Source organism: Trichomycterus rosablanca, chromosome 14, assembly GCF_030014385.1.
Source record: "Trichomycterus rosablanca isolate fTriRos1 chromosome 14, fTriRos1.hap1, whole genome shotgun sequence".
Classification (NCBI taxonomy): Eukaryota; Metazoa; Chordata; class Actinopteri; order Siluriformes; family Trichomycteridae; genus Trichomycterus; species Trichomycterus rosablanca.
In genome coordinates, this window is record NC_086001.1 from 9,014,545 (window position 1) to 9,040,081 (window position 25,537).

The 25,537-nt window shown below is 39.4% G+C and overlaps 1 protein-coding gene across 1 annotated transcript in view; it reads left to right on the forward strand.

Annotated features, from left to right (window-relative positions):
- Positions 1–25,537, forward strand: part of fbxw7 (F-box and WD repeat domain containing 7) — a 193,301-nt gene that overhangs the window by 1,612 nt on the left and 166,152 nt on the right. The window contains exon 2 of the mRNA XM_063008328.1: positions 18,891–18,946. The gene's annotated coding sequence lies outside the window, so the exon portion shown is untranslated. The remainder of the gene's footprint in view (positions 1–18,890; positions 18,947–25,537) is intronic.

Below are 25,537 nucleotides of genomic sequence, written 5' to 3' on the forward strand. Positions count from 1 at the left end.
TTTGCTTTATGATTTTAATATAAAATTACCTTTCATCTAAACTTGTAAGCTTTTTGTTTGTTTGTGTGTATGTATGCATGCCTTCTGAACTACCTTGTTTTAGCTGTTAGCTACTGTAGCTAGTTTGGACTGTGCATATTGACAAAAGTTAGTCAATCGTGGATGGAATTAAATGTGTTAAAGCCGAATAACTTATGCAGGGGTAGCAATATCAAGATTCATTTGCTCTATTAGCAAGATGTTGACCCAAATCTGAGCAGAAATGCTTCTTTTGTATGATGTTCTCTACATGCTTTGTTGCACTGGCTGTAGCTAGATTGTAGCAATTTAACCTAGCCAGAATGTTAGCCTGTACGTTGCTAAGCTAAATTGCTAGATTGTTAGGTAGCTAAGGATCTCTTATCCTTTGTGTGGCTTTCTTATTGTAAATAATGTGAGATATACTGTATATTATTAGGCTAAAGGTTTGTAATAGATGTAGCACAGCTGCCACTTTCTGCAGACTCGAGTAAACATGGTGTATAGAGCACATGCTGAGATCTAAACTTCTGGTGAGGTGTACTTTGTTGTAAACAAATTGCACAATATATTTTGTTGAGCATCATCTGTTGTAATGCACTAAACTCAGGTTTACATCTCTAAAATAAACTTTCACAGAGCCCTACAAAGGTGAAATATAAATTCACTCATTTTCAGACCTGAGAAATATAATGTATAGGGAGGGGGAGTATTGTATTTAAACACTTATTTGCTTTTTGTAGTCGTTTGGTTTTTAAATGCTCATGCTTACAGCTAATATGACATCCTTTTACTTTTGATATACATTAATGGACCAAACCATTACGACCACCCCTGGAAAAATGTGCATGGCAATGCCTATTTGGTAACAGTTGTGTAGGTGATGATCGGGGACGTGTTGTAGTACACGTTTTGAATGCAGGAGATCAGGCAAACCTGAGTGACTTTGATAAGTGCAAAATTGTTATTGTCACACAACTAAATTGTTGTATCTCCAAAACAGTGAGATGTGTGCTATCGGTGGGTATGCACCAATAGTCGTCTGAAGAGAGACAAGCCACGACATGAAGGTTAAGGGCTACTGTGGCTCAAATTTGCGAATAATTTTAATATCGGTGAGAAGGTAACACAATTCAGTTATAGCCAACCATGTCAGTATATAGTCACTTGACTAAATGTGATCCACCACAAATCTCACATACAACAGCATTTACATGGCAAGCCCTCAAATTTGTTCTGGTTGGTAGCACTGTCACCTCACAGCTAGAAGATTCCCATGTGAAGCAGTCCGGGTTTTTGTAGAGGAAAATGTACAGTAGCATCACAGACATACATCTTGTATCAATCAAAAAATTGTTTAAGAAAATTTCTAAATGTCTGTTTAGTCACTAGACAACCTGAGTAAACACACATTAAAATTTTTTAGTGATCATATAAGTTATTTACAAAAAATCTAACACCTACTTGTCCTGTGTTAAAATGTTTTGCCCTTACAAGTATTCTAGTTTAAACCAAACAGTACTTTTGATTTCTTTTTTCTTCCTTTATGCATGCTGAATATATTCTGTTAATGCTAAGTTATAGTCAGATTACAGTAGTGACTGTCAACAGTGCTGATGAAAGAAATCAGTAGGAGGATGTGGAGCTAACGACAGGGAGAAGATAAATCCCTAAAAAACTATTTTTATGTCTATACAAAGCAGTCTATACACCACATGGTGGTGGTGTGTTAGTGTGTGTTTTGCTGGTATGAGTGGATCAGATACAGCAGCGCTGCTGAAGTTTTTAAATACCATGTCCACTCACTGTCCACTCTATTAGACCTAGTTGGTTCACCTTGTAGATGTAAAGTCAGAGACGATCGCTCGTCTATTTCTGCTGTTTGAGTTGTTCATCTTCTAGATTTTCATCAGTGGTCACAGGATGCTGCCCACAGGGCGCTGTTGGCTAGATATATTTTTGGTTGGTGGACTATTCTCAGTCCAGCAGTGACAGTGAGGTGTTTAAAAACTCCATCAGCACTGCTGTGTCTTATCCACTCATACCAGCACAACACACACTAACACACAACCACCATGTCAGTGTCACTGCTTTGCTAAGAATGATCCACCACCTAAATAGTACCTGCTCTGTGGTAGTCCTGGGAGAGTCCTGACCATTGAAGAACAGGGTGAAAGCAGGTTAAAAAAAGTATGTGGAGAAACAGATGAACTACAGTCAGTAATTGTAGAACTACAAAGTGCTTCTATATGGTAAGTGGAGCTGATAAAATGGACAGTGAGTGTAGAAACAAGGAGCTGGTTTTAATGTTATGGCTGATCAGTGTATGTGTATTAAATTTTAAATATTACATCATTGTTCATTCCGTTTGACAACTGTTCGTGCTAGATAATCCCCTGCACCATTTAACATGACTGTGAAATAGTGCTGCTTCTTGGAAGTTTGTTATTAATGAACCAGTTTTAACCAAGTTTTGATGTATTTTGTCTGAGCAGTTAAGGGCTGCAATAACCCTGCACCACCTTTTCTATTATTCTGATTGATTTGGTAAATCAGCCATGCTGAAGGATCCCTGATCTATCTATGCTCTTGCTTGTGTGTGGCCTTTCAGCCTGGCTTTTGGCCACTGCTCAGCTGATACAGAGATTGAGAACCACTCATTCAGTCAATTGAATTGACCAATCTCTTTTGGATCTCCCCACATTTCTTTTTATATTACAATAAAGATGTCTGAGTTGTTTGTAGTTATCAGATGTCTGTGATTTGTGATCTGCAATACACACTATGAAGCAATGCAGATTTATTTTGACATGGTGTGAACATCTGGAGCCACTGCAGCTGTGATTTGGTGTTTTTATGGTAATCAGTCTAATACAGTGGCTTTTAAATGTTTCTTTTGGGAGGCCAGATGGTAGAAAAATATCTGTTTTGTGCAAAAAGCGGAACTTTCTTTGGCTTTTAGGCCAAGATAGATCTGCTTTACGTTTTAGCTTGAGCAAAATGAAATGTGGTAATTATTATAAGTTGTTGTAATCATTGTTGTGTAATCCGTTTGGAATTTCATTTTGTAACTTTATTTCAGTGAACAGGATCACTCAGAAATAAGCATGACCTGCACTATTGCCCCGGTTATTGCTTATGTGTGGTCAGAAACTGGGGAAAGTTTGGTTTTACATGTTGTTAGAGAGGTCGACTAGGAAACTTAGCCTCAGTTTGTGAAGAGTTTATAAAGGGCTGATGCATTTAATAATGAAAAAAATAAGCTTGTTAATTTTACATAATTATTATTGGTCAATTTTAACATTAATTCATGACAATAACTGCTGCAAATTTGTCAGTCTCGTATTGTTTATGCAAATTTCCTGTTTTGCCACTTTTTAAAAGGTGCTCTATTGGATTCAGATCAGATGACAGACAGCCATTGAAGTGCACTAAATCTGGTCATGTTCGAAACCAGTTTCAGATGAATTGTGCTTTGTCATATGATACATTTACATTTGCTGCATTAAGCACATTTAACCAAAGCATCTTACAATTATGAATGAATTTGAGCAATTTAAGGTTAATGGCCTTGCTTGAACCAGCATCTTTCTGATTACTAGTCCAGTACCCTAACCACTGAGCAACCATCGCCCTACCTTATCATACTGGATTATTTTTGCACTATTTAACATTCCACTAGAAAATTCCACAAAATAGCAGTTTGTGAATAAATAGTTTTGAAGGCTTTTGAGCCTTTTATAATTCAGTTCCTGTGTCAACGTTCTAAGCGGAACAGTTAAGGGAAAGCGCTAAATGTTTAGTGTTTCCTCCAGCATAATGGGTTTTGTCAGGTTTAAATAGAACAGCTGTGAATATAAAAGTGAAACCCATTGTGCTTTTGGGCTTGTTGTTAGACTTGCTGTCATCTCACACACATGCACAAACCAGTTAGCTAAAGTTCTCAATAAAAAAAAAAAGAAGAATGCATGCTGAGTTTTTTAAGAAAACTTTTCATCTGGCCATTTATTTACGCTATTTTATTAATGATTAATAGAAATTAATAGGATACGTTTTATCACCTATATTAAGAAAAGAATGTACAATATAATCTGAGAATTTGTGTATGTTCTGCTTTTGTAGTTGGATGGAGTTGGATTAATTTTAAAAATAAATATGCTAGCACACCAGAGCTGGGATTTCAAATACATCATATCAAATCTCAGCTCTGCCATCCGGCTGGGCTGGGCGCCTATATGAACAACGTTTGCCTGTTGTTCATCCAGGTAGGGAGCCGGATAGGGACCTCATAACTGATGCAATTACAACCTCTGCTGGCTGATTGATGGCGTCTGCACAGAGTAGAGGAATAATGCTAATAAGGGTGTGGCTCTCTGTGCACAAGGCTGATTGGCATGAGAACTCTCCTCGAGCAGGTGAAAAGATGCAGTCGGGTACTGCTTATGTATCAGAGGAGGGGGCCTGTGTCAGTTTGCTCTCCTCAGTCAGGGGTGGGGGTCAGCACCAGTAGAGAGGAAGCATAATGCAATCGGGTAAAAATGGGGAGAAAAAGGGAGAAAATGCATAAAATAAATATAAGAAATAAAGTTTAGAAAGATGAAAAAATGGATTGAAGTTGTAGTTACCTTATTAAAAAGAATACTGGTAAAAAGGCAGCAATAGAAACTATAGGTGGAGAGAGATATCATAGGTAAAGTAAGAGTTAAAAATATATGAAATGTTAGACAAAAAAGGAGGTCAGAAGACTGAAGAGATGTCAAGAAAGCACCTTTTTTATACCCGTCTATCTTTTATAGTGTGCTGATTGTTCTATTGTTGGAGTGGACGGTAGAGTCTTCAATGTCACACATACAGATACAAAAGATGCTGTGCCGCCACTCTCCAATATAAAGTGGCCCCCCTAGTAGAGGGCTGTTTCCACAGTAACGTCCTTCTGTGTGCCCTTTCAACATTCAGGTTCAATATAATGGAACATACAGGTTCAGCATTTGGAATTTAAAATGTTGAAAATGATACAAAAACTAAGATGAACTTGATGACCTGTTACATTAATCAATTACATTAAATAGCATTTCAACATTTGTTTCAGCCTTGTGTAATAATTCATCATGTAAGTCTAGTTACAGGTTCTTCACCTTTAAATCCTCATGCACTGAATAAAGGAGTGGTAGTAGCATTTGTAGGGAAGCACCGTACATTTACTGAGTACCAGGATTGGGGCAGATACTGACCTCAAATTCTAAAACCTAAAGGAGTTTACAGGACTTGTGTGTGATGTTGACACTGTTCATGCATGTGAACATGGCTCACAAATAGGGATGCAAATTTTGCCCGTTTCTCTTAATTAAAAAATGGCCATCATTATTGATAACAGACAATCATATAGCCTTCATTCAAAATATACAAAATTAAGTTTCATATTAACAAGTCACGTGTTTTATTGATTAAAAACAGCATGACTTTGTGAACATGGCAGTAATGAAACTGTAAGATGAACAAACACACTAAGCTAAACCGGCACAAAGGAATAAAGGTGCATCCAAAATCTTAAAGCTCTTCCTGTCCACATTAGTGTCGTTTTTTTTATAGGATAATGGAGTTTTACTTTAAGACTGGGTCATGATGCCAAAAAATCCATGTTTTAGTACAAAATATAGCGATGCATATTGATGCTAAACAGCTTCACAGTTTCCAATTTTAATGTGTTTAGTCCTACTAATAAGACTAATAATTTAGTGTTGTGGGTGCTTTTTAATTCAGCACTCTAAGTACAGACTGTGTTGTGGCTCTCAGTTGGAGTCAAACGTCAGCTGATGGAAAGGAATTTTTTTCCATATTTCCTGATTTAACGCGGCCATTTAGACTTCCACTGCTGGGGTTCCCGGTCATGTCCAAGCAGGGGATATTCGCCTGCCCCACGCTCCCCACAACGTTTGAAGACCCCACCTACTTATAGTTCTGGTCTTTTCCACCCAGCAGACTGGTGGCCAATTTTGTCTGCTGAAGGCACTGCCAATTGTGCCCATTTGCACCCAGCTGACCGGTAACAGAGCTGAGATTCGAACTCAATGATTTCAGAATCCCAGCGCTGGTGCGCTAGCGGAATATCACGCTGCGCCACCTGGGTGCTGAAAGGAATTGAAATGACTCTGTTAGCTAATAGGATTAATCAAACAATGACGGTTAATTGTTGCCAAACTTATAGTTTCAAACCACACTCATTACATAAGCTTTGTTGCATTGTGGATCTATGGTATGTGCTGCACAAGGGTAACATTTTTGTAATAGTGTTTGTGCTGTTTAAATTAAACCCTAAGCTGTTTGATTCCTGTAATGGTTCATCTTTTTCGACCCAAGTTTTATCTAAATAATACAGTAACATCACAAATGTACAATTAAAATAATTTGCTTTAGGTTAGAACTTTATAGTATTTCAATATCAAATTCACAAATTTGATAACGCTACCAATCAACACTAGTTACTTGTTACTGCTTAGAATTGAGCATTAAAAATGAGTAATAAAATGAATAATAAATCAGCCTTTAAAACATATCTATAATAATTTGAGATTTAATTAACAGTCAAAGTTAAAAGTTTATTCACGCCTGAACAGAACTTTTGGAAATTTTTCTGTAATTAAATTGAAACTTAGTTCTTTATCCCACAAATGTTTCTAAAGGTCAGTTCTTAGGTCAAACATATACATACAAACTTGCTGAACAATTTCTGCATGTAGAAGGTTAAATAAGGCCTCCTAAATTTGTTATTAATTACAGTTGACTAGTTAAATTCTATTGTGCCATTATGAACTGGACTAGTCTGACTGGTACCTATTACGGAGTACATGAGACACTTGTCTCTTAAACAATGTCAGGAAGAAAGCCTAAACGGTCACCTTATGCTGAGTGAAAATATTTCCTGATGTTACGAAGGCCTATATGTAACACAAGAACCACTAAAATTAAGTCTGCCATGAATGAATAGCTGCCACACCTTAGGTGGCACTGTCTACAACCTGTCTACAGCTACAATTTTCACAAAAGAGTGCTTGCTTTGCAAAAAAAAAAAAAAAACAGTTGCGAAAATGGATGTATGAAAACATGTCCCTTATAAATGTATATAAACTTTTACTAAAATTGTTTAAGGTACATTTTGCCCTAACAACTTTTTGTACCTGACAAGATAAGAACTGTAGCATTTAGGGGTTTGACGGTGGTGCCATACCAGCGATAGACAAGAATTGGAGGATATAAGCTGTCAGGCGGGTTTGTGTGTGTGCCCACCATCCGGTGCATTTCCTTTTGCCTGCAGCACATCAGAGTGTGTCTGCAGAGTGGGAGATAAACCCTGACACTCTCCTGAGTGTTTCCAACGCATGCACGTTTGTGCAGAGGCCAATAGTTTATGTTCATGTTCTGATTGACTGTGAAAAAATGTCACTGTCTGTTCTTTATTTCTGTTTATTTTTACCTGCAACCTTTAGCTGTGGTAGGTGAATAAGACATGAATGAGTGAGCATTTGTTTTTTTCTGCAGTTATAAAAGAGAGATTGAGCTTTACAGTGAATTAGTGAGATGAGCAGGTGCATGTTATGGTTTTTAATCAGTCACTTTTTTATGATTTCCTGTGGGACTTCACACCTCTGCAGTTGTTTTCTTTTTAGTATGCATTTCCCCAACATTCACATGCATTGTGAGCAAATTATTAGGAATCTCCATTTTCTTATAAATCATTTTTTTCCCTTCAGGGTAACAGAATCTCTGCTTATTTATTTGCTGTATTTTGTCATCTGTATGGCGGTGAAACCCTAAAGTCCCAGCTCAAAACTTGCTAACAGGTCAACTGGGATAGATTATGGCTTTTTGTAGTAATAAGTGATGGTAGCATTTCATTACAGCAAAGCAGGGTGTCTGTAATTTACATAATTAATTGCAGAGTTTGTTTGACTGCCACTCTGTGCTCTGATTTGAGCAGCACTGTCCACTTGGACCCCCATGGATTGTTTTATTTCTTCTATTTTGTGTGTTTTAAACTAGATTGCTTATAAATTACTTTTAATGCGAATGACCTTATAATTCATATTAACAGTAAACATATTACTACCCTGAAAAAATATTAATATATTAAATTAAATATTGTTTACTTTTTTACATTAACACAGTGAACAAAGTGTAATGTAGTGAAAGTGACAGTAATGTAAAAATAAGATGACCTTACACATCAACAGAACAGCCTCAGCACTCAGCCTCAGCCTCAGAACATTTTTTTATAAGTCAGCACCTAACAGTTCATTACATATGCTGACTAAACGTGCTGAAATAATTGAGATGCAGTCGGCATATTAAAGCTTTTCCTTGACGTTATTAGTGTAGTTATTATAAGACGATTAGCAGATTTCTGTTTATAATTTTTATGTGAAAGTTTTGCCGTTCAGCTCGGTGGAAAGCACTATCACCTCACAGCAAGAAGGTCCTGGGTTCGATCTCCTGGGTCCTTTCTGTGTGGAGTTTGCATGTTCTCCCCGTGTCTGCGTGGGTTTCCTCTGGCAGTTCCGGTTTCCTCCCACAGTCCAAAAAGTCAAGTCAAGTCAACTTTATTTATATAGCGCTTTTTACAATAGACATTGTCTCAAAGCAACTTTACAAAATCCAGGACCAACAGATACAAAACCCCCTGTTGAGCAAGCCGAGGGCGACTGTGGCAAGGAAAATCTCCCTGAAAATTACAGGAAGAAATCTGCAGTCAGGTTAATTGCAGTCAGGCAAGAAACATGCAGTCAGGTTAATTGGAGACACTGAGTTGCTCTATGGGTAAATGGGTGTATGAGTGTCTGCCCTGCAATGGACTGGTGACCCGTCCAGGGTGTTGCTGTGTGCCTTGCGCCCATTGAAAAGCTGGAATAGGCGCTCCAGCACCCCCACCCCCCTCGACCCTGATTGGATAAACGGATAAGAAAGTGGGTGAGTAAGTGAGTTTAGTCGTTCATGATTGAAGTAATATAAATGCATTAAAAAGTTTCCTGATTGGGTCGGAACTGTAGCGCTCTTTATGGTTGTACTCAGAAGGCATGAGGGTACAATGCCTTAGGGCATGAGCAACAAGAGTCTACATTAAGCAAGATAGAATGAGCAAGCTCTCCAGCTTTGCTCTCAGATTGTCAGATGTTTAAAATTAAATTAAATGGCATTTTTAACCTACTGCAATAACCAAACATGGAGTGCTCAGTCAGTTAGTAGTTAACCGGTTAATCATTATCATCCCCAATATACAGTGTATCACAAAAGTGAGTACACCCCTCACATTTCTGCTAATATTTCATTATATCTTTTCATGGGACAACACTATAGACATGAAACTTGGATATAACTTAGAGTAGTCAGTGTACAACTTGTATAGCAGTGTAGATTTACTGTCTTCTGAAAATAACTCAACACACAGCCATTAATGTCTAAATAGCTGGCAACATAAGTGAGTACACCCCACAGTGAACATGTCCAAATTGTGCCCAAATGTGTCGTTGTCCCTCCCTGGTGTCATGTGTCAAGGTCCCAGGTGTAAATGGGGAGCAGGGCTGTTAAATTTGGTGTTTTGGGTACAATTCTCTCATACTGGCCACTGGATATTCAACATGGCACCTCATGGCAAAGAACTCTCTGAGGATGTGAGAAATAGAATTGTTGCTCTCCACAAAGATGGCCTGGGCTATAAGAAGATTGCTAACACCCTGAAACTGAGCTACAGCATGGTGGCCAAGGTCATACAGCGGTTTTCCAGGACAGGTTCCACTCGGAACAGGCTTCGCCAGGGTCGACCAAAGAAGTTGAGTCCACGTGTTCGGCGTCATATCCAGAGGTTGGCTTTAAAAAATAGACACATGAGTGCTGCCAGCATTGCTGCAGAGGCTGAAGACGTGGGAGGTCAGCCTGTCAGTGCTCAGACCATACGCCGCACACTGCATCAACTCGGTCTGCATGGTCGTCATCCCAGAAGGAAGCTGACGCACAAGAAAGCCCGCAAACAGTTTGCTGAAGACAAGCAGTCCAAGAACATGGATTACTGGAATGCCCTGTGGTCTGACGAGACCAAGATAAACTTGTTTGGCTCAGATGGTGTCCAGCATGTGTGGCGGCGCCCTGGTGAGAAGTACCAAGACAACTGTATCTTGCCTACAGTCAAGCATGGTGGTGGTAGCATCATGGTCTTGGGCTGCATGAGTGTTGCTGGCACTGGGGAGCTGCAGTTCATTGAGGGAAACATGAATTCCAACATGTACTGTGACATTCTGAAACAGAGCATGATCCCCTCCCTTCGAAAACTGGGCCTCATGGCAGTTTTCCAACAGGATAACGACCCCAAACACAACCTCCAAGATGACAACTGCCTTGCTGAGGAAGCTGAAGGTAAAGGTGATGGACTAAACCCAATTGAGCACCTGTGGGGCATCCTCAAGTGGAAGGTGGAGGAGTTCAAGGTGTCTAACATCCACCAGCTCCGTGATGTCATCATGGAGGAGTGGAAGAGGATTCCAGTAGCAACCTGTGCAGCTCTGGTGAATTCCATGCCCAGGAGGGTTAAGGCAGTGCTGGATAATAATGGTGGTCACACAAAATATTGACACTTTGGGCACAATTTGGACATGTTCACTGTGGGGTGTACTCACTTATGTTGCCAGCCATTTAGACATTAATGGCTGTGTGTTGAGTTATTTTCAGAAGACAGTAAATCTACACTGCTATACAAGTTGTACACTGACTACTCTAAGTTATATCCAAGTTTCATGTCTATAGTGTTGTCCCATGAAAAGATATAATAAAATATTTGCAGAAATGTGAGGGGTGTACTCACTTTTGTGATACACTGTATGTGTGCAGGTGTGTGTACAAATAAACAAATTGATGTAGTGTTTAAGAGTAGCAGGATATTTTGTTAATTCTACCATGTCACAGTTATTCAACTAGTACATAATATTGCTGATCTTAAAATCTAAAGTTGGGTTCCAACATGATCAAACCATTGAAACTCAATAATGTCAAACTCAAAGGAAGCTTTATTGACATTCGTCCTTTAATTTGCTTTAATGTCCCTTAATTTGCTTCAGCTTCAATGTGTTATTTAAGCACAACTCTAAGATTCAAGTCTTCAAGGTGTGTTGCAACCATGGTAAAAACTTAGGAGCTGCCACAAAAGCTGAGAGAGAAAGGAGATCATTTCATTGCACCAAAAGGGCAGTTGGTATAAGAACCTTTCTGGAGACGCCATTGCGAGTATTATCCAGAACCCAGAATCCAGAAGTTATGGAACAGCAGCTAACTTGCCTGGCCATAAAAGAGAGACCAAAAATTGCCCAGAGGCCTTAGCAATGACAGGGCAATGAATATAAACAAAACCCCCATGTTACTTCAAAGACCTACAGGATGATCTGATGGAGGCTGGTACAAATGTATCAGTGGCAACCATAAGATCACTTAACAACCAAGACCTTCATGGCTGGACTCCACAAAACATGCCTATCTTAATCAAGAGAAACAGAAAAAGTCGACTGGAATACACCAGAAGAAATTTGGACGGGCCTACAGAGGTCTGGGACACAGTTTTTTGGAGTGACCAATCAAAACTGGAAATGTCTGGAGTAGGAAAGGCAAGGGCTTATAACCAGAAGAATTCTATCCCTACGGACAAGCATGGAGGTCAGTCAGTGATGATGTGGGGATGTTCTTCTGCAGCAGGAATTGGTAATCTTGATCATGTGACTGACATCCCGGTTTCACAGAAATAGCATGACATTTTGAGGAGGAATGTTGTTCCTTCTGTGGTGAAATTGAACCTTTGGTGAACAATAATTTTGGGCTCTGTAGTTATACACCATGTGCATGCTTTTTCGCTGCCTAATGTGCTGAATAGAAGCAAACATTTTACAGTTCTTAATATTTACCCTGAATAAAGTACACATTTCCTTTTGTTTATAATAATACTGACTAAATCAGACTCACAAACACACACAATTTGATTAAAGCTGTGTTTCATCACTTTGCTTTAAAACACCTCCACAAAACATGCTGGCCTACTCAAGTATTCCAACTTAAAAAAAAAAAAAAGACAAATTCTGTGCCATGATACGGGGGCGGCACGGTGGCTAAGTGGGTAGCACTGTCGCTCACAGCGAGAAGGTCCTGGGTTCGATCCCCAGGCCCGGGTCCTTTCTGTGTGGAGTTTGCATGCTCTCCCCGTGTCTGCATGGGTTTTCTCCGGGTGCTCCGGTTTCCTCCCACAGTCCACAAACATGCAAGTGAGGTGAATTGGAGACACTAAATTGTCCATGACTGTGTTTGATATAACCTTGTGAACTATATAAGATTTAAGTATTGTGTAATGAGTAATTACCGTTTCTGTCATGAATGTAACCAAAGTGTGTAAAACATAACCCATAATCCAAATAAGCAAGCCATGATAAGGTACCACAATGGCACCAAGGAGCGCTCTGACCAAGAAGGGTCAACAAGGCCCAAAATAAATACAGAATTCAAAGCAGTCCTAGTGTCTCATTCTAAAAGTAAAGCTGCAAAACAGAAGAGAAAAGGAGATATTTTTAACAACTGTTTAAGAAAGTGCACGTCATGTGGAGCTCTTTTGTGCCACTTTTTATATGCACAAAGTTCTTATCAGTAAACTAGATAAGTCTGTCATTAGTGTGTCTTTTTTCTGATTCCTAATTTGCAGTGACGAGACAGTTGTTTCTCAGATATCTTTTATAATTGGTACCTTTTATAAAAAGTTTTACAACATAGCACTGGATCCACATGCCAAATAAGCACATCGGATGTGTACGTGTAGAATCATCACTGTTTAGCAGTGTTTGCTACAGCAGCATCTGTTTTGAGCTCAGTTTTTTGAGAGGTTGGTCAGCAGAGACAGTGAGCTCAACTCTGTGTTCCCACACTTCTCTCTTCCCGCTTAGGATCTGTCGTGACAATGAGGGCTAGTGTGTGTCCTTTAGATATTTTGAAAGCCCGTCGTACTTTTTCCTGCTTTGCTGAAAGAGCCTCCTGTTCTCACACAGAGAAGTGTATGAAGTTTCAGTATTCGGTTTATTAAAAAAAAAAAAAAGGTATAGATAGAGATACTGAACTTTGATGGAGGATATATACAAATACATAGTGAGGTTTAAATTTTATTTTGAATGTGACTTAACCGTATTCCGATAATTAACTAGTTCCAACCACCACTAGTGGGCCTTATAATGGTGGTTGTTAGATTATAACATAAAAGCCACAATCGGGTCAGTAATTAAATGAGTCAAAATAATAAGGAATGCAATTAGTTATACTTTTAAATTATACTTTAAATGTTTATTCCAGGTGCTGAGAATACAATGAATGTAATGCCAGTCAGCACAAGGGAATGCCCTGAATACAGTTGAGAAAGACGGTGACTAGCTATGACTAACTCACTGAGAGATATCCTCAACCTGAACAATGCAAAATTGATACTCAACCTTCTCACAAATATAATATTGACTCATATGCCAAGGCAGAAATGATTGAGATCCCATACCTATACCTGCCTTAAAAGTAGCTTAATAGAGTAAACAAGGCTTTAATAGCCAAAGTACGCACAAGAAGACATAATACTTGGATGTTTAAAATAGTTCAGGAATTTCATTTAAATTTGTCATATCCAAAGTGGCTTACAGATTATAACTGCCCCCAAACCTATCAATTCTCTGTATCCAAACAGACTTGTTGCAAGTGTGAGCACCCTAAGAGTGTAATATATAGAAAGGAAAAAGAGTTCACAGTTTTTAAATTACTTTTCACAGTTTTTTTTATTACCTGTCCACAAGTAGGGACACTATGCATAAAGACTATAAACAATACAGTATACAAGGTTTATTACATTTCTTTTTACACACTTGGGAAAAAGTAAAATAGTATGTGTATTCCTGAGACCAAGACACTGTTGAACAGTTATGAAATAGGAACATGAACAGTTATAAGAACTTGGAGGAAATGTATATTTAATACTCTTTATACACTGTAAGCCTGGATAAGTTCAATTTACTTAAAAAATTTGAGGAAGCCGGTTGCCTTAAAAAAGTTAAGTAATGTATAATGAAAACTTGAGTTAGCATAACTTAAAACAAGTTATTACACCTAAAAGGCAAGTTGATTAAACTTTCTTTTTTTTTGTTATACCAGCTGCTTTTCCCAATAATTCTACTCATCTTGAGCTCAATTGAAAAAAAAAAAAATTTCATTTCTTTGTAGTTTTCATGTTAATTACATTTTATATATAAATGAGAAATGTTTATAGAAAACCAGACATAATAATAAAATTATTATTATTTTTTTTTTTACTTCAGAAATATTTACTTAAAATACAACATGTCAAGAGAACATCTTGAAAACTGTACAAACTGTATATAAAGTTGTGATGAAAGCACAAACAGCTCTGCACAGTAACCTGAAGAAAAGATGGACTTACATGTAAATGGTGGGTGTTTTTCTGTTTAATTACCTTAACTTAACTTTTTTTTAAGTCAATCTGATAGTCATTTTTTTTTGTTTATTAAACTTAAATCTTTTAGCACATTTAAATGTGTACTCAATTGAGTACAGTGTACTCTGAATTTTATAGTAGAGCAAAAAAACTTAAATAATTTATGTATGTTGTACTAAAAATGTTTGATTAGATATAAAATCCGGGCTTACAGTGTACAAACACAATTTCTAAGTTCTAGTTTTGTGGCTCTGTGGAAGCTTAAGTTTCCTTGCTCAGCCACCAAAGCTACTGTATTTGTATCAGTCAATTCTCTGGGAACGTGTCAGCACTATTATGCTGCCTTACCTCTGGAACAGACCAGCTCTTATCTTGCTATGATACTGTGTGTTTAATCGTACAGTGTATATAACTGATTTGTTAGCAGTGTGACTCCTCAGGAGTGGTACTCTCTTTGTAGTGGATTTATGATTTCTATTAAAAATATGCACACACTTTCATTGATATCCAGTATAATTGCACTGAAATCTCAGTAATGCTCAGTAAAATTGACCATTCCATTTAATAAAGGCAACAAAACACCATTTCCCCCCTCAAAGTCAGGAGACAAAAGCCGGAGTGTGTGGTAACCTCTTCTTTTGATTCCTTCCTATTACTTTCTCCCATCCCCCTCTCTCTTGTTCATTTGGTTCCAAATATTTTCAGTGTAACCGGAGCCCGTTCTTTATCTCAGAGGCTGTAATTCAAGTCGGTTGCTGTAGCTTTTTTCACACCACTGATTAGTGTTCAGTAATGTATGTTTATCCTAATTTATGTTCAAATGGGAATATAATAATAGTATCTAATAGTGCGTGTACTCAGGTATTGGGGGTGTCTAGAAAAAAAGTTGAATCCCTGCGATGGACTGGCGTCCTGTGTTTTTTTTTATTTTTTATATAAAATGATGCAAGTAACTTTAAGCCAGATGCAAAGAAATTTACGTTTATTGATGCCTAAAAATACTGACAATTCGATATGTTTTAAATGTTTTGATTATTGATAATTCCTGTATGATGTCTCTCTAAGGCTGAGTAAGAAAAGCTAACGGCCAAGTATTAACCAGCTAGCTAATATCTCAGGTAAAAGTGAAAGGGTTCTTTTTTAGATGTGCGTGGAAACATTAACACGATCAGTTCTATCCACATTTTCTCATCCGGGACTTTAAACTAGGATTTGGTCCAAGAACACCTGCAACATTGCCCATTTCTCATGACCTCACTGCAACTTACTTTCACTGTCAGCTTAAGAATGCTGTTTTATCAATTCAAAATGAACGATCTAAGCAATCTTTCACTAATCCTGACCTCAGGTAAGTCTGGCGACACAACAAACGGCATTTGGACATCAGGATTTTCAGTTTCTGTCAAACCTTTTGACTTTGATCTCAGGAGTTGAGATAACGAGAGCTGACCTGGTATTATATTCTGGTTGTCTGTAAGTTGTTTTGACATGTTTTTTTTAATCCTCTTAAGCAAGTTAACGATTTCTGGAAGTGAGCGTATATGCACTTTGAACAACGTGGCTTAGCTGTAGAGACTCATGTGCATGTGCACGCACAGCGAAACATCTGGAAGCACTCAGACATTCAGAAGTGAGGTGTAAACGTGTCTGGAGAGCAAAGCAGATCAAATGTGCAAAAACAGCATTCAGAATCAGACCAGAGGCACTAAAGGTTGTGTTTTGGATATGTCGGTGTAATGCCTGTTGCCAGGGATTATTTTCATCCTCATGCGCAATTCGCTCAGCCTCTTTAGTTTTTGCTCACCTGAGGCTAATAAGAGGATGTTGGCTCATTTCTCTTGTATCTTTCCTGTCTACATTTTAAACTGCATCAGTGCTGTTCAAGCCAGTTGAAACGAGATTCACCTATACCTTAAAAAAAGGAACTAAACAGCCACAAATGCCCTGTATCTGTAAACAGACTGACAGAATTGCTTAATTCTCTAAAACACACTTTCAATGCTTCAGACTTTTCAGCACTAAGAAACCTTTAGAAATCAGATGTCCTAGTTTTGCATTCTCCGAATCGATTTTAGCTTGCACAAATCCGAATCAGTTTTCTGAGAAAATCTGCTGAAATTGACTTAAATTGAAGTTCCTTGAGAGAGTCTTCCTGGAACAAATATGTACTTTTTTCGTACTCTGGCTAACAGCTGCATCTCTGCTATTGTGCCAAGGATTGACGCAGGGTTTGTTTGTGCATGCAAGCTAAAGATATTCGGACAGTAACATGAGCCATGTGGTTTAATCACACTTTAACCCAGTGCCTCCTCTCAGGCCTGTGTAAACCCTGTTAAGCCCTGGGAGTCTGGTTGTGCAATGCTTTATTTTGTCCTGAGAAATTTGTATTTTCTCACAATTGCAAGACTTTGGTTCCTTGTATGAACGTGTGGTGGGCAGACTTTAGTTAATCCTAGTGCACTGTGCACAGCCTGCCACACGATTGTCCTTTTGTAATTATAGGGAAGTGCAGTTACTACTGAGGGTTTACACCGACCAGGCATAACATTATGACCACTGACAAGTGAAGCGAATATCACTGATCATCTCCATCACGGCACCTGTTAGTGGGTGGGATATATTAGGCAGCAAGTGAACATTTTATCCTCAAAGTCGACGTGTTAGAAGCAGGAAAAATGGACGAGCGTGAGGATTTGAGTGAGTTTGACGAGGGCCAGAGTGTGATGGCTGGACGACTGGGTCAGAGCATCTCCAAAACTGCAGCTCTTGTGGGGTTTTCCTGGTCTGCAGTGGTCATTATCTATCAAAAGTGGTCCAAGAAGGGAACAGTGGTAAACCGACGACAGGGTCATGGACGGCCAAGGCTCATTGATGCACGTGGGGAGCGAAGGCCAACTCAAATTGCTGAAGAAGTTAATGCTGGTGCTGTGTCAGAATACACAGTGCATCTCAGTTTCAGGGCTGTTTTGGCAGCAATCGGGGGACCAACACAATATTAGGAAGGTGGTCATAATGTTATGCCTGATTGGTGTATACTCATTACAGTGAACCTGACCATAAGCATGTTGGACATCCCATTATAAAACCATTGGCAATAATATAATATGGTGCTGCAGGCATCAAATTTAAAATTTGTTTATATGGCGCCCAGGTGCGCAGCGGGATAATCCGCTAGCACACCAGTGCCGGAATTCTGAACTCCTCGAGTTTGAACCTCAGCTCTGCTACAGGTTGGCTGTGCGCCCACTAGCGGGCATAATTGGCAATGGTTGTAGCAGACAAAACTGGCCATTTATGTCTGCCAGTTGGGAAATGACCGGACTGGAAGTGGGTGTGGTCTTCGATGCTGTGCAAGGACCCTGGTGTTCACTGAATAAGAGGGTCAGTGGACTGTGCACATGTCAGAGGGCGCTTAAGGCAGGCAAAAATACCCTCCTTTGACACGACCAGTGTCTCCAGCAGCGGAAGACGAACTGGCTACACTAAATTGGAAGAAAATACATAAATAAAATAGCAAGAAAAATGTGTTTTACTTATGAAATAACAATACGTTACAATAACAATATGTACAATGTACTTTTGTCAGTTAAATAAATGTTCTAGTGAATTAATTTTAGTGCATATTACAAATTGTCCCAACATTTTCTGAAATGGGTTTTGAAATGTCAGGACGTGACTATGGGGTCTGAGTCTGACTCGAATAAAAAATTTCCTTTTGGTTTCAAGCTGTTCTAACTGTAAAAATGATGCCCCATGTATGCAGAATTAATCTGCCTGTCTGTTCCTTACAGTTTTAATTTATTCATGATTTAATATCTTATTCTGCATCTCTTTTCTGTCCCTAATATAAATATTAGCGTCTGTGATGGAGCTGGCGTCACTTCAGCACTCAGTCTGCACTCGATTAAACATTTCACATCCAGTGTTTAATGTTGGCAAGGTGCATGTGCTTAAAACTGTTTTTAAAACATTTTTTATTTAAATCACGGCCAAGTTCGGACCCGCCCTAACCACACAGGCTCTTTACTCTATAGGGCATATTGTGCCATCAAAGAAAAAATTTCACCCTCAGCTAGGGGTGAGCAACACCTGACCTATTTTAAAAACAAATAGTATTAATATAGAGTTACCACATGTGAACTTTTCAGCCTCACTCTCCTTTGAAGTATGTCTGTAGGAATTTGTGCCGAATTTCTGCCATTTTTATGGCTGAGCATTTTTATGGCTGGGCACCTGCAGTATGTTGGTAAAGAGAACTTCAATTAATGTTCATGTTCATTCCATAGCTGTTTAGTGGGACTGCTGGTTGGTTTTAATGTTATCTTTAATAATAACGACTTAAATAATTTGCTCTGCTTTTTTTCTACCATTGCAGAATTTAGAAGTGAAAGGATTTTTCTGAAACGCTCATTGTGGCCTGACGCTGGAATCGTAAGTAACCTTTCGAATTAATATATATCACCTTATTATTTCTATTATGTGCTGCATCATCATAATATGTTTGTATAAGTGTGGTGTATAAAATGTGCATTGCTGTAATTGTAACAATAAATATTATTTAGTAATAATAATGATACTCTTTGGACTTGACCTTTGTATATATACAAAATACAAAAGCTCTAAGACTAGTTTGAAATAAGTTTGAAGTGTAAGTCGTAATTCATAGTAATTCATAAATGGGGTCCAACGATTCACATGACAGCATATTTGATGTTGGAAAATGATTTCTTTCAAAGTTTTATATGTTAGGCATTTGCCACCTCAATAAAATCATACTGCAGCCCATAGGGTGGCTCAGTGGGTAGCACGGTCACCTCACAGCAAGAAAATGCAGGGTTTCTCCCTGTGTCTGTGTGGGTTTCCTCTGGGTTTCCTCCCACAGTCCAAAGACATGCAAGCAAGGTGAATTGGAGATACAAAATTGTCCATGACTGTGTTTGACATTGAAAACTTGAACTGAGGCGCCCGGGTGGCGCAGCGTGAACTCCTCTGTTCGAAACCTCCGGTCGGCTGGGCGCCATCTAGCGGTATAATTGGCAGTGCCTGCAGCAGATACCGTTTCTGCAGGGTGGGGGCCGGATCATTTGTGGGTGGGTGGGTGGCTCTTCATAAGCTGTGTAAGGACCCTGATTGGCGTAAGAGACGCCTGTGCGGAATGCATGGGCGAGAAGAGGAGGTGCACGTGATGGAAGAGGCGTGTGCAGCGACGTGCTCTCCTCGGATGCTTGAACTACCGTTTCTGTCATGAATGTAACCAAAGTGTGTTATCGTAGTGGTTAAGGCACAGGACTAGTAATCCAGGTTGCTGGTTCAAGCCCCACCACTGCTAGGTTGCTGCTGTTGGGCCCTTGAGCAAGGCCCTTAAACGTCAGTTGCTCAGACTGTATACTGTAACTGTAATGTAAGTCGCTTTGGATAAAAGCGTCTCCTAAATGCCGAAAATGTAAATGTACAACATGACGTAAAAATTCTAATAAATAAATAAATATTGTCCTCGATCTTAATTATTAAACAATCAAAGAATATTAAAAAGTCATCGCTAGCATGTCACATCATTACGCCGTGTTCGCTTTGTGATGGTTGCCTGCGCAGAGAGGTCAGCTTTTTCCACTGCTCTCTGTCTCAGAACGGTCTATAAGATTTAGTTTCTATTGTGAATATAGTTTGTAAAATAACTCTGTGCTGTAAGGTTCATGTGTGTGTCTGTGTATACTCGAGGGAATTCGGAGTGTGAGGCGGTGGCCTGAATAATGCATGGCACATCACACTTTAGTGAATTAAGCGTAAACTGATAGTGTGGGAGGAGGTTCTGTCATTGATGAATATTTAAAGAGAAAGACCTTGCAAAGGGAGACTAAAAGAAAAAGCATGTGGTGACAAGTAGATGGTGCTATCATAATTTTTTGGAGCATTGGTAATTGTGTATTTAATCTGGATAGAGTTCATTCCCACTCTTAATCCATTCATAAATTTTCAGTCCTGTGTTGTCAGGCACCTTTTACTCAGTCATGCTTTGGATGTTGGACAATGGCATTGTTTCAGGCTCTACTTCCTCTGTAAAACACACACCCTCCTTTTGGGTCTTACACCAACAGGAAGCTGTGATTACATGTTGTGCCTGTGGACCTGTAATGACTGTGGGTTTTCACTAGAGGGCAGCGCTTGTAGAACAGACAGCATATATGCAGTATTTGCTGGATGTAGGAAAAGCAAAAAAGTCTGTATGTGCTCATATATTGTGTGTTTGATTATTGTTTAATAGAATTAGGATTTAGTAACAAATTATATTAATGAATTTTAAGCAGTTCAGGTTGCCAGGATTCACAAGGAAAATAAGAATATCAATTACAGGACAATGCAAAAAGAGAGGAAACAACAATTCTCTCACTCACACATATACACACACTGTCACAAATGGGCAATTTAGTGCAGACAATCCACACACTGGTACTTCCCTACAGACAAATCAAAGCCAGGACACCCAGACCCTGAAGTGCTGCATTACCATTTTCTGTTCCAGCATGACCACATGCCCAGGTCTGTGCGACTGTGAGATTCATAAAGTTTACATAGTTTAAATAACTTTCAATAACTTGAAACGTTATTGGTGAGCCAGGCCTTTTTCTCCAGCATCAGCATACGTCCTTACAAATGCTTTTTGAAGCTCAGGTGGCACAGCGGTAAAAAGACACGCTGCAACCAGAGCTGGATTCTGAGTACCTCGTATCGAATCCAGCTCTGCCTCACCGGTTCGAGGCCGAGTGGCTGTATGAGCAACAATTGGCCGGTTGCTCAGTTGGGGGGTGGGACAAAGAACCGGACGTGGGTCTCTCTCTGTCAGAATGCGATTACGACCTCTGCCGGCTGATTAGAGGCGCCTGCACAGAGATGAGGAAGAGTGCCCTCATCAATGTGTGGGTGGCAAAAATGCATCCGGCTGCTGCCCATGTTTCGGAGGGGATATGGGTTAGCTTCGATCTCCTCGGTCAGGGCAGGGTTCGGCATAGACAGAGAGGATGATAGACAGAGAGCACGATGCGACCTTGAGCTTGGTTAAAGGCGCTATATAAGTTGAACTTATTAATATTATTATTATTAAATTAAACGATTGGATGCGCTAAAAGGGGGGGGGGGATGCATTTTGACTAACTGGGCACAAATTCCAACAGACACTACAAACTACTCTTTCCAGAAAAAAAAAGGCTAATGTAAGTGTGAAGGTTGGCAGTTGTAGCCTAGTGATTAAGGTACTGGACTAGTAATCAAAAGGTCACTGGTTCAAGCCCCACCACTGCCAGGTTGCCACTGTTGGGCCCTTGAGCAAGGCCCTTAACCCTCAATTGCTTAGACAATATGCTGTCACAGTACTGTAAGTCGCTTTGGATAAAAGTGTCCGCTAAATGCCGACAATGTAAATGTAAGGGGGCATGGTCAGGTGTCTGCATACTTTTGGTCACATAGTGTACAAGTCCCTTATTCATGTTTAACGTTCTAATGATCTGTGTAACAATCAATCTGTTTCTAGTCACTTTTCTGTTTTTGTCGGGCCGTTGTGATTTCTTGACTCCTTTGTCTTCATAATGTTTGAATTGATTACTTATTGACACTGTAACAGGACATCGCAGTGTTGTATTTGTTCTCTGACATGAAGCTTCGTCAGATGTTGTACATTAATGGGTTGTACATTAATGGATTCTTTGTTTAAGCAGTCAAAGGCGGCGCTGGTGTGACTGTTAATGAGGTTTATACATTCAGGATCAATATTTTTTTATTTTATGTTTCAGCATCAGCAGCTGCTAACGTGTGTAGTTAATTATATTACTGACATTCCATGCTTCCAACATGCTTCCCTACAGTTTAGGGAAGGACCTTGATGATGAAGCACATCATCAACTAAACAGTTCTGTGATAAACTGCAACATCAACTGAGGCTTTTCTAACCAACGTCAGTGTCCAAATATACAAATACTCTTCTTGACTGAATGGTCGCAAATTTTCACAGACACACTTCAAAGTCTTGTGAGAACCCTTCTCAGGTCAATCTATTTTAATATAATTTGGAGCGGCACTGTGGCTCAGTAGGTAGCACTGTCGCCTCACAACAAGAAGGTCCTGGGTTCGATTTGTGGAGTTTGCATGTCCTCCCCGTGTCTGTGTGGGTTTCCTCCGGGAGCTCCGGTTTTCCTTCCACAGTCCAAATACATGCAAGTGAGGTGAAATGGAGATATCAAATTGTCCATGACTGTGTTTGACATTAAACTTGTGAAGTAACTACTAGAGATGGGACGATCGATCGGCTATGAATCGGTATCGGCCGATTTTTAATCAAAATATGCTATCGGCGATCAGCGATATTTCCTAAAAGTAGCCGATCCGATCGTGTGATATATAAAGATCACGTTAAGTTAACAGCTCAGTGGATTGATCCAGACTTTGAGCTACGAAGCACCAACCATCACATCACCATTCATCAACAATCGTACAGAAACCATCGTGAAAGCTCTTACGATGTAATTTTGCTGATTGTAATATTTACTGAGTCGGTCACATCTGAGTCGATTCTATCAGCACGTTATATAAACTCCTGGTTCACTTTGGTAAATCGTAAGCGGTTCTTACTTGTGATGTAGATGAGAACAGAAAACGTTACAGAGCCAATCCGAGGCAAAAGTTTTTTCATTACCAAATTCGTTAGTTCAGGATCATCTGCTGAACTTTTAGAAAACTTTTAGCTCCTTAGACGGAATGAGTCTGACGGTCGGTTACAGATCTGTGGTAATAGCAGTTTAATGAAGCTTTTTAATGTAAGAGTCACACAAAATGTTCTGTAGTAGCTGGTGTTTATTTAAAACCACGACATTTAATTAATAACAGTAAACACGGAGAGATAACCGAGAAGAGAAACTTACGCTTCACATAAAAACGTATCAACTCATGAATCAATGAATCACTTATAGCGATACTGTGAACAAAGCGTATCTTCTAAAGGCACACACACACACACACACACACACGCGCGCTGCTCCGGTTTATCTTTACTGTGAGGCCCCCCCGATCGAAATCGGCTATCGGCCGATGTCCCTGAAAGGAGATCGGAGATCGGAATCGGTGCCAAAAACCCCGATCGGTCCATCTCTAGTAACTACCTGTCCTGTCATGAATGTAACCAAAGTGTGTAGAACACGACATTAAAATCCTAATAAATTAATAAATAATTAATAACATTCGCTTTTGAAATGGGATGTCCGACACGCTCGTGATCAGTTGTGCAAATACTCTTAGTGTATCTTCTAAAAACCAAAGTGATCAAGTTGCACAAGGTAATACGAGTAAATACACAGCACATTTTGTACATTTTGGAGCAAATTCATCCAAACCTAATGTTATTTTTAGGTTAGAATTGTTTCTCTAAATTAATAACTGGTTTCACCTCTTTTCAAACACTTTAACTTCTGCTGTTTAACCAATGTGTATCTTTGACCTACACATCCAGCTGTGCACTTGTCTGTTGTTTTTGAGCCGTATTTGGCATACAGTAGTGCTTGCTGATAAATGTGTACAGCTGGGTTTTTGATAACCGCTCATACATGATGTAGAAAGGATCATCTTATGCTGTCTCTTGACTTTCTGTTGAATATTTAGCAATTTGGCCTTTTTGTTCATGGTAACCTGAAAATGTAAAATGTAATGCTCACTGGTCAGAAATGAGTTATCTCAAAAAAAGGTTTTATGCTGTATATTGTATATTATGATGTGATGTTGACATTGTTGGATTGAATACTAAAGTACTGAATACAGTTTCCCAACAGTAATAATTGTCTGGACATTAACACATCCCTATATTATCCCAGTCATGTTTTATCTTTGGCCCAGAGAACACTACATCTGGTAAATCCAAAAACAATTTGACTGGTGGCTCGTCAGACAACAGCACACACTTTATTTTGCATCAGCACATCTCGAATGAACTTCAGCAGTCAGATAAGTCAGCAGTGTGTCTGATTGTTGTGAGCAGCCTAATGTGGCAGTAATGTAAAAGTAGCATGAGGTAAAAAACCATCAAGGATGTGCTGGTTCGGCATTTAAAATAATTATTATAGATAAGGCAGCAGCTAGCAGTTCAGTTCAGCTAGTATCTCAACAACATGCACTTACTAACCTTTCATAACCTTTGTTCTAACAGAGTTTTAGCTGATTTGTATCTTTGGACTGTTGGTTACTTAAATTAGAGTAGGGAAATGTTTACTGTGGAAGCACTTTTGTAAGTCACTCTGGATAAAAGCGTCTGCTTAATGAAGTAAATGTAAATCTCAAAGCTAGTCCTGACTATCTTATAGCAGGATCCAACCGTCATTGGGGCATCAGGGAAAATATCTATATCATGTTTGTTAAAAAATGTTCCACGTCTCCATGTGCAGAGTTTAAAATGTCTAATTACAGCCACTCAGGTGGCGCAGCGGTAAAAACACACGCTGGAACCAGGGCTGGGATCTCTTAATACATCGTATCGAATCTCAGCTCTGCCTGCCGGCTAAGGCTGAGCGGTCACATGAGCAACGACTGGCCTGTTGTTCAGATATGGGCGGGACTAAGCCGGCTGGGGTCTCTCTCTCATGACTGGTGCAATTACGACCTCTGCTGGCTGATTGATGGAGCCTGCACAGAGATGAGAAAAGAGTGCGCTCAGGGGTGTGTCTCTCCGTACACAACGCCGAGCTGCACTGCACTCGAAGTGAAGTGTAGGTGAAAAGATGCATACGGCACGCTGCCCACGTGTCAGAGGGGGCGTGGGTTAGCTTCGTTCTCCTCAATCAGAGCAGGGATCGGCATTGGTGGATAGGAAGCATGACGCAATCGGCCAATTGGGCGCGCTAAAAAGGGAGAAAATGCATAAAGAAGAAAAAAAAAAAGTGTAATTACATTCCAACATGGCAACACTTGCTGCACATACAATGGCAGAGCAATTAATGTGTCAGTGTCCACTGGCAGATTTCCTCAGCTGAGGTGTTATAAGTGCAGAGT